Source organism: Myodes glareolus, chromosome 27 (assembly GCF_982192425.1).
Source record: "Myodes glareolus chromosome 27, mMyoGla1.1, whole genome shotgun sequence".
In the NCBI taxonomy this organism is placed as follows: Eukaryota; Metazoa; Chordata; class Mammalia; order Rodentia; family Cricetidae; genus Myodes; species Myodes glareolus.
The window spans coordinates 5,078,774-5,087,554 of record NC_142052.1 but is presented as its reverse complement, the minus strand read 5'-3'; the positions used below and the strand labels follow the sequence as shown (position 1 = coordinate 5,087,554).

General features: G+C 36.1%; 1 non-coding gene across 1 annotated transcript; it reads right to left on the bottom strand.

The window, feature by feature from the left end:
* Positions 1–6,736: 6,736 nt before the first annotated feature.
* LOC125400023 (U6 spliceosomal RNA) lies at positions 6,737–6,840 on the bottom strand. The gene has a single exon (XR_007231855.1). It is a non-coding gene; the product is annotated as a U6 spliceosomal RNA (small nuclear RNA).
* Positions 6,841–8,781: the final 1,941 nt, after the last annotated feature.

Here is an 8,781-nt window from a genome sequence, read left to right as displayed (position 1 = left end):
CAAGTGAATGTATTTTTAGAACGTAATGCTGCATTTCAATGTCACTTCAAACTCTGACTTATAAAACCACAAAGCTAAAAACTGAGGAGAAGCATGTTGGGTTTCTTAGGTAATTGTGGAAAAGGAAAGGCCTAGTCTGATATGCATTTCGTTCTTGATCAAACAGATTGCTTTGGGTCAAAGTAATTAATTCATTTAGCATGGCTTCAATCTATGACAACAAACTGCAAGCGACCTAGAACTTACCCAGAATCTGGACAAATCACAGCTAAAATGAAAGCTACTGAGTTGACGTGCAGTGTTATCTATCATATGGAAATCACACCACTCACACATGCTTCATGCTTGTATCAGTTCGATTTAGATAATCCTCTTCTTGTAGGTGATATATGAAATCTATTGTTGTATATGCAAATTACACAGGATTAAAAGTTTAGAGGCTCAAACTTTGATCTCTGAACTGATTTGTTACTTTGGAAAGTCATATTGCCACAAAAGCATGAAAGAGAGATAGACATTACTCTGAAGGAATGGATTTGCTCTTAGCTTCCAAGCTTGGCATCTGGCAGTTACAATAATATCTAATTTTTACAAACACTAATTCTTGGGATTTAATCATGTTTAGAGAAGTCCTAAAATCTTTGTTCTTTAAAAATATATCTATCAAGTTGATGTTGATCCATAAATAGAATTTAAATCAATAATCCACATAATTTCAAAGGTGTTTTATAGTTCTGTGATTCAAAGAAGCCTATTTTTGTAAGGGTAATAACTAAGAGCACACTCATTTTAGAATCACAAAATATTTTGATTAAAATTGAATATTAAATTAAATGTTAAAGAGAATGTCTAAAAATGATAAGGATGTTTATTTAGTTCTATGAAATGATTCCAGACTGTTTAAATGTGAGCTTTACGGACCAGACAGATTGCATGGGTAATAACTGCTTTCTACACAGACATAAGGTTCCAAGTTAGCATCCCCAGGACTCAAGTTCTAGAATACATAGCATAACCTAAAAGTATGTACGCAACATTTTAGATATTCATTTGCTGTGAAATATTGAAAACTCAAGAAAATCCTTATAGTACTCATGATTAATCCTCAGTTTATTAGAGATTATAAGAATTTAACCAAATAATCCAAGGCCTAATGATTCTGCATAGACAGAATGCAAAATTTATTTTCACAAATCAGTTGTTCTTGAATAAATGTTCAAACTAAACATTTCTACAACAGTTATTCTTCCTACTGTATCATTTACTCAAATATTATTTTATTTATAAGAAATAGACAAAATCAATGGTCGGAAAATATGTTAAGATAATCTTTACATTATTTTCAAAATAATAAAATCATAAAACTTAGTTTTTCCTTTCTGGTATATTCCCATTATCTTTCATGGTAAACTCCTCTACGACTCCAGTTGTCTAGGTTCCAAAAACTGTTCTGGCATGTGTACACCTACTTCATAACTTTAGACATTCTTAACTTGTAATCAGGAAATCTCCTGAAATTGGAGTGTCAGTGTAGCCTAACTCAGAGGCACATCATGGTTTTAGGAGTTGGTGCCTGTTGTCACAAGAATATACTCACTGCCTTCCAATGCCTATAAATAGCATCTGATTTCTTTAAAAAGGACCATGAGATAAAACTCTTGTTTGTAATCATCTAATTTGTTAGTGTGAAGTTGCATTTTTAGAGATGACATCTATTTCATTACTTAAAACTTTCAAATATCTCATGGGGATGGAAAAATTTATGCAAATGTCCTACTTACCTTCAGCACCCTGTCTTACTCTTTTTCCTTTCATGCCATATTCTCTTTCTAAATTATAATTGTGTGTTCCATTCTGCAGGAAATATTTGTCTGTTTCTCAGCAGTGTGGCTGGTAAATGAAAGCATGCTCGAGTGTAAATAAGGGGAAACTTTGGATGTTTGCAACCATGGTTTTTAAACTTACCCTTGGCTTTACTAAACTGTGAACTGTTGTGGATGTTATTGTCTCAGCGAAGCCTAGACCCTAATTTAGATAATCATAGGATAAAACCCGTAGTGGCTTGCTGTTTCAGACAAGATGCTGTTACCCTTTCATACTGACAGGGCCTCAGAGACACTGCATTTAACATCAGCCAGTTGCCTGGAATTGAACTCTATCATTTCCTATGTCAGACTCAACATAAACAGAGAAGGCGAAACCAAGAGGAGAGCCAAAAAAATTCTGCTTTTTATGTTTCACCAAGGAAAATGGCCTTCTCAGAAAAAATCTTTTTATTATATGGATGGAAATAATAAAAACGTATAGCATATTTGTGTAAGAAATTGAGTTAATTTGGCATTGTTTATGGTTGCATTTAGTTCATGTTTATCGAATGGTTTCATTAGGTAAATAATTTGTGCAAATGACTCGTGTTAAAGTATGTTATAGAGTTTTTAAAGGCCTCATTCTTATTTTAATGATGAGAAAAAATAGAAATACAGAGAGAAAAAGAAAAAAGAAAAGGAAGGAGAATATGAAGGTGCTGGAGCAATATGATGCTTACATATGTGGATGCATGCACACATACATATATACATATATTGAAACCCTGCATTATGACTCCATGCTGCCAAACTGCCTGTCAATTAGGAGAGAACAAGTCATAAATGCCAGTTTACAATGACTTTCTTATTACATTTATGCAAGAGAACATTTTTTGTTATTGTTATTATTTTTCTTTTGTCTTGTTTTTTAAGACAGAATTTCTCTGTGCAACCCTATCTATTCTGGAACTCATTCAGTAGACCAGGTTGGCCTTGAACTCACAGAGATTCTCCTGTCTTTGCCTCCCAAGTACTGGGATTAAAGGGTGTGTGCCACCAAACCCTAGCACAAGGAAACATTTTTATAATTTTAACTAAAGAATAGAAAACTCACTTTGCTGGGTGCAATTTCAAATAACTGACTGATACGGTAAAAACTACCCTTCATCTTTCTATAAAGTAGTTACCTTGGCCCTGCCCTCCGTCATCTTCAGAGTCCTTAGCAATCAGCGCCTGGTCATAATAGAGCCTCGGAAATCAAAAATACAAATTCCAAGACATTTGTCTGATGGTATTCAGTGAAGCACCATGGCTAACAGTGTCTCTAATACAAGTGGACAGTGGGTAATAAGAGTATCCTGTACTGAAGCCCCTTATCTGCTGGTGCTTGGAGAGTTAACTGCCAGAGCTTCACTGCTGCTCTTCATTGGAACTCTCCCCCAGCAGGAGAGGCTGGCTCATGCACGCTGCAGTGCCTGTTCCCCAATATCCATCAGTTCCAGCAATTAACTGTGGTGCATTTTGTCTCTGATCATCTCCCAGCAATCAGAAGGAGGCATGTCTCTGGGGAGACTATATTTCTAATCAGACTTTTCACTGTGGCCTTTTCTTCTTGCCACCCTTCTGTTCACCTGAGGACATTTGACAAACTGATTTTCTCCACTGAAACCCTAGTCTTCTGCTATATTTTCAAGCAGTTTTCACCTAAGACACACAGGTACCCTTAAAATTTTAAGCTGGATCTAAACTGAAAACTATAAATTGAAAAGATGGGACAGAGGGAGAAAAATGGAAGAAAATATTACCAGGCTTTGGAATGAACTATGCGTTAAATAGAATCAGCAATAACAATCCCATGACTTATCTCTGATGTATTTGAGTCATTGTCCTTATCTTTTAAATGGCAATGATATTCCACATTCTACTTACAATGGCAGTGTTCCATTTATATGATGGAAAGTTTGTTTCTTTTTTAGTGATTTTTCTACTACCCTTCTTTGATGCTGATTTTGCAACAGAAAACAAAGCTTTTTAGAAATGTTTTGTAATTTACTTTTCAGCTCTCTATCTTTGCTTATTATCAGCATTAAAACCAAGGGATACTTTTAAATATTGATTGAATTCCAAAACATAATTACCAATATTTTGAATGAAAGTTTTATAAAAAAAATATTTTTGATTGGGTCATTTCATGATTGTTCGTGTCTTAACTGATCATTCTACAGACAGAAAGCATTTCATGAGAATCACCTTTGAACCTTAGTGCATGTATTAGTGATGGGTACAGATTTGGTAAGAATATAATTTGTCTCTTTTGACTTAAAGCAAAGATTCTCCTCCTGGCATCGGTGGCACACGGAACTGGCAGGGTAAAATCTGACGCCTCACAGAAACTAATATTTTCTTGCTACCTCTTGGTACCTAAATAAATTCAAAACATAATTGCTTTCAATCTATTTTTCAATATTTAAAAAATCTCTGTAATACTATTCGTGTCAAAGGCTTTATGAAAACTAAATGAAATAATGCCTTCAGTCTAGCAAGTTTTCGATAGCTATTTCTCTAGTAAGTCGGCACAGTTGTATTACACACAGCACTTGGACTTCATTATATAAATGATTGATCATCATAAGGGAGTTATCAGATACATAAAGATAAATAAAAGATGTTAGTTTTTATATTTACCTCAAAGTACAAATCACACTAAGTAGATGCTTATTCAAAAAGTAGCCAAGATCAAGCACTAATGTTTTTTTCCTGTTTATTAAGGAGATGTAAGAAGATTAAATACTAAGGAACAGTCAATACTCACAAAGGACTTGATTAACATACAGACCATAAATTTGATCAATATACAAATAAAATGTCAGATTCAGCCATGGTCTTCTGTAAAGCCATCTAGCTATATTAGTAACTTGCTTTTCTCAGTGAAAATTTGCCTCATGTCCTTCATTCAAATGAGAAAATGTACTTACTCTATAGAATTCATTTTTTCAATGGCAATTTGTTACACAAATCTAAGCAGAAATTACACTTAAAAGTTGCATCCTGTGTAACTTTAGAGAAACTGTGATTCTAGAAGTTGACACATGGAAATTGCAGAAGAATAAATAGATAAGATCTGTAATAAAATATAATAATGAAACTAAGCAGAATGAACTGACAAAGATAAAATCCCAAATCAAGCAGAACATGCCTCTAGAAGAATTATTTTGAAGCAATGGGGGGACTATTATTGATATTAAAGAATAATAATATATAATTTTAGGAATTCTTAAAATTTCATACCAATTCTAAATTGAACATGATTATGAATTCCTTTTATAAGTCCGGATTCTGTATACACACATAAATATGTGCACACACACACACACACACACACACACACACACACATATATTAATTATTTAGTCATTCTGGCAAAAAGTTGCATAGATGTTGATGTCATCTGCTTATGAAATCTTCATTTAGAAAGCTTTAAATTATGATTTATTAAAGTGAAATTTTACAAAATGAATGCATTTCTGTATCTGATCTCAAACCATTATTAAACACTTAATTCTTTTCTCTCACCTTTTTGAGAGACTGAAAATATATTCTTGTCTCATAGAATACCTTCGAACCAAACATTCCCTTCCGTTTCTTCCAGATTCAGTCTCTGCGACCCCATGTGGTCCCTGCTTAGTTGAATCTGTGGGCCGTGTACTTCTGGTGTCCTCCATCCCATCTGACTTCTAGTCTTTGTCTCCCTCTTCTACTGAGTTATTGGATCTCCAGCAGGAGTGTCTTGATAGAGCCCTTCAATTTTGACTCTCTGCATAACGCTTGCCTGTTGATCTCTGAATGCAAGCTAGTCTGTTGTCAGAGGAAGCCTCTCTGATGACGACTGGACAAGACACCAATCTATGAGTGTAGTAGAATGTCAATAGAAATCACTTCATTATTTTTTTTCCACTGGTGTTCGATTCCTAGGTCTCTGGACTCCTTTGTCTCTGATTCCTGGCCATCCAGTTAGTGTGGGGCATGGGCTCTCTCTCGTGGTGAGGACCTCATGTTAAACCAAATAATGATTGGTCCGCCCGAGAGGTTCTGTGCCACTATTGCCCCAGCACGTTTGGCGGGCAGGGCAGATTGCAGAGGTTTGTCCTTGGGTTGGTGTTTGGGCTTCTTTTTCCATAGCCTGTGGAGTACCTTCTGCCAAAGAGACAAGAATGTAGGGTTTAAAAATCCAAGCCCTCACCAACTTGACTTCTATGTGTTTAAAGAGCTGTGCAGATGTCTTGCTCTTGCAAGTGAGGCCCCACTGTCAGTTTTCAGAGAGCAATCTCCTGTCCTTTGGTTGTTTAGGAATCTCCAATCAACTTGAGTGGCTTAGGAATCTCCACATGACCATCTTGGCCAACAACTCAACCGAATGTAACCCAGTACCACCACTGAAAGTCTTGCCTGACTACAAGAAATGGCCCATTCAGTTTCTGTATCCCCTATTACTAGGAGTTCTCACTAGGCTCACTCTCACAGATTCCAGGAAATTCCTAGTATATTAGATTTCCACACCATACCTTCAATTCCCCCCAATTCCAGAAGTCTCTCCAGGCATTCCCTACCTCCACCCCCATACACCTGATTCCTCCTGTTCCCATCCCTATCTGCCCCACACACCCCCAGAATCTATTCTATTTCTCCTTTTCAGGGAGATCCATGATTTCCCCATAGACCTCTGCTTTACCTGACCTCTCTGGGTTTGTGGATTGTAACATGATTATCATTTACTTAACAGCGAATATCCACTTATCTGTGAATATCTATCATATTTATCTTTCTGTGTCTGAGTTATATCTTCTGCAGAGTGTTTTTTTCTAGTTACAGGCAAATTTCATGTCAGTTTTTTAACCAGTGAGTAATAACCCATTGCATAAATGTGACATCTGAAAAATATGGAACACTTCACAAGTCTGTGTGTCATCCTTTCATAGTGGCTGTGCTAAACTCAGTATTGCTCCAATTTGAGTATGTGTACTTACCAAGTAAGGACAAGTATCTATTATTATGCAATAGTATTTCTTAATAAAAGTTTTCCAGTAGATACTATGTCTAGAAACTATCAATTCTCTTGACCACTTATACATTCCTTTGGGTAAATAACATGTTATATGATCAACCAAATATCTCAAGGAATGACAAATATGTTGAATTTGAAATGTGTAAGCACACTCATGCTTCTGTTCACATAGAAACATGACATCATTGAATTGTAGTTTCTTCCAAAGTCACTGGGCTGTAGACTTTGTGGCTACTAGTTCTGTTCTTTGAGCCTCTGGCTCTGAAGAAAAGGAACATGTGCAATGAACGAAGCTCTTAAGCTCCCTCATTCTACAAGCAGAAAATAGTTGATAAAATTAGCCAGCTACAACCACAGGAGGCCCCACTCAGAAAGAGACAACGGGTACTTAACAACTACAACACTGGTGTGGGAGAATTGTCTGTATTCTGTTAATCATATTTTAAATAAATGCTGATTGGCCAGGCAGGAAGTATAGGTGGGAAAACCAGACAGGAAGTAGAGGTGGAGCAAAGAGAACGGGAGTATTCTGGGAAGCAGGAAGCTTCCTCCACCATTCCTGCCCAGATCTCCGAAGAAGCAACATGTGAGCTGACAGCTGAAAAAGATACCAAGCCATGTGGTTAACATAGATAAGGATAATGGGGTAATATGTGTTATAAGATCTAATATGTAGCCAGAGCTAAGGGACAATCAGTTTATAATCTTATGGAGTCCTGTGTGTGATTTCCTTTGGGGCTTGCCGGCTGTAGGGTACTGGGTGGGACAGATACCCCAACAAGCAGAACCCTTCATGTTACACAACACAAACTGTATATAAGAATGACAAACACACAAGGCATGTCCAATATCACTAGGAGAACTCAAAATGAAGCCACAATGAACTACCATTTCATAACCAGTAAAACTGTTCTAATGAGTAAGTCACACAATAATCCATGCTTATAAGGGTGTTGAAATGTTGAACTCTCACACATTGTTGATTGGAACATAAAATGATACTATGATAGTAATTTGTAAATTTCTACTGTATTTAGCATATTTTGCCATACCACCACAATTGTACTTCCAAAAACGACAATTTTGGGTCGCCATCAAGACCTGTGCTCCATAACCATAGCTCTTATCTTTGCTTTAGGCAAAAACTAATCTAGCCAAATATCCATCTATTGAAAATAGAAACGAAGTACAGCATATATTAAGGTGTAACACCACCACACAAAATGGACAGGCCTTTGAATCATGGTAAGTAAAGGAAAGTATACATACAGGATTAGATATCATATTATTCATCACATGAATTATAGCAAACCTCTTCTAGAAGAAAGCCAGTGTTTTCCAGTAACCTGGATTTGCAGCATTAGAACACAAGCTTAGGGGGACTTCTTAGAACTATCTTGGAGTGATAGAAATGTTTTACATCTCGATTGTTTTGATGGCTACTTGATGGCACATTTATAAAAATTCATGCCATTGTATTCCTTAAACTCAATGAAGTTTCTTGAAAATAAACTATATTTCAATGGTAAAACTGCAACTTATTGACAAAGATTTAGTGCAGTTATCTAGACACTAACATTCATTAATTTACATTCTAATTTTGTTTATTATAATAATAACATAATGAGTTGTAGTTTGAAGACCCAGAACCTCAAACTCGAGGTAAGTCTGTGAAGCTCCTGACATGAACCTTATCGACCTGGGGATGAGCCAGATGACTGTACTGGGAAGGAGGCCAGCTATAGAATTATTATGCTATATCTCACATGAGAAATTAAGAGGCTCTTAGAAAAGTTAATAGAGGCTTGATTTGAACAACTGTTTTGATTGTTTTAATTATTAATGACGTCCATGATTACTTACTTGCTTCCTTGGGAGGCATTTACCCTTGGCATATATCCTGCAAAGTCATTC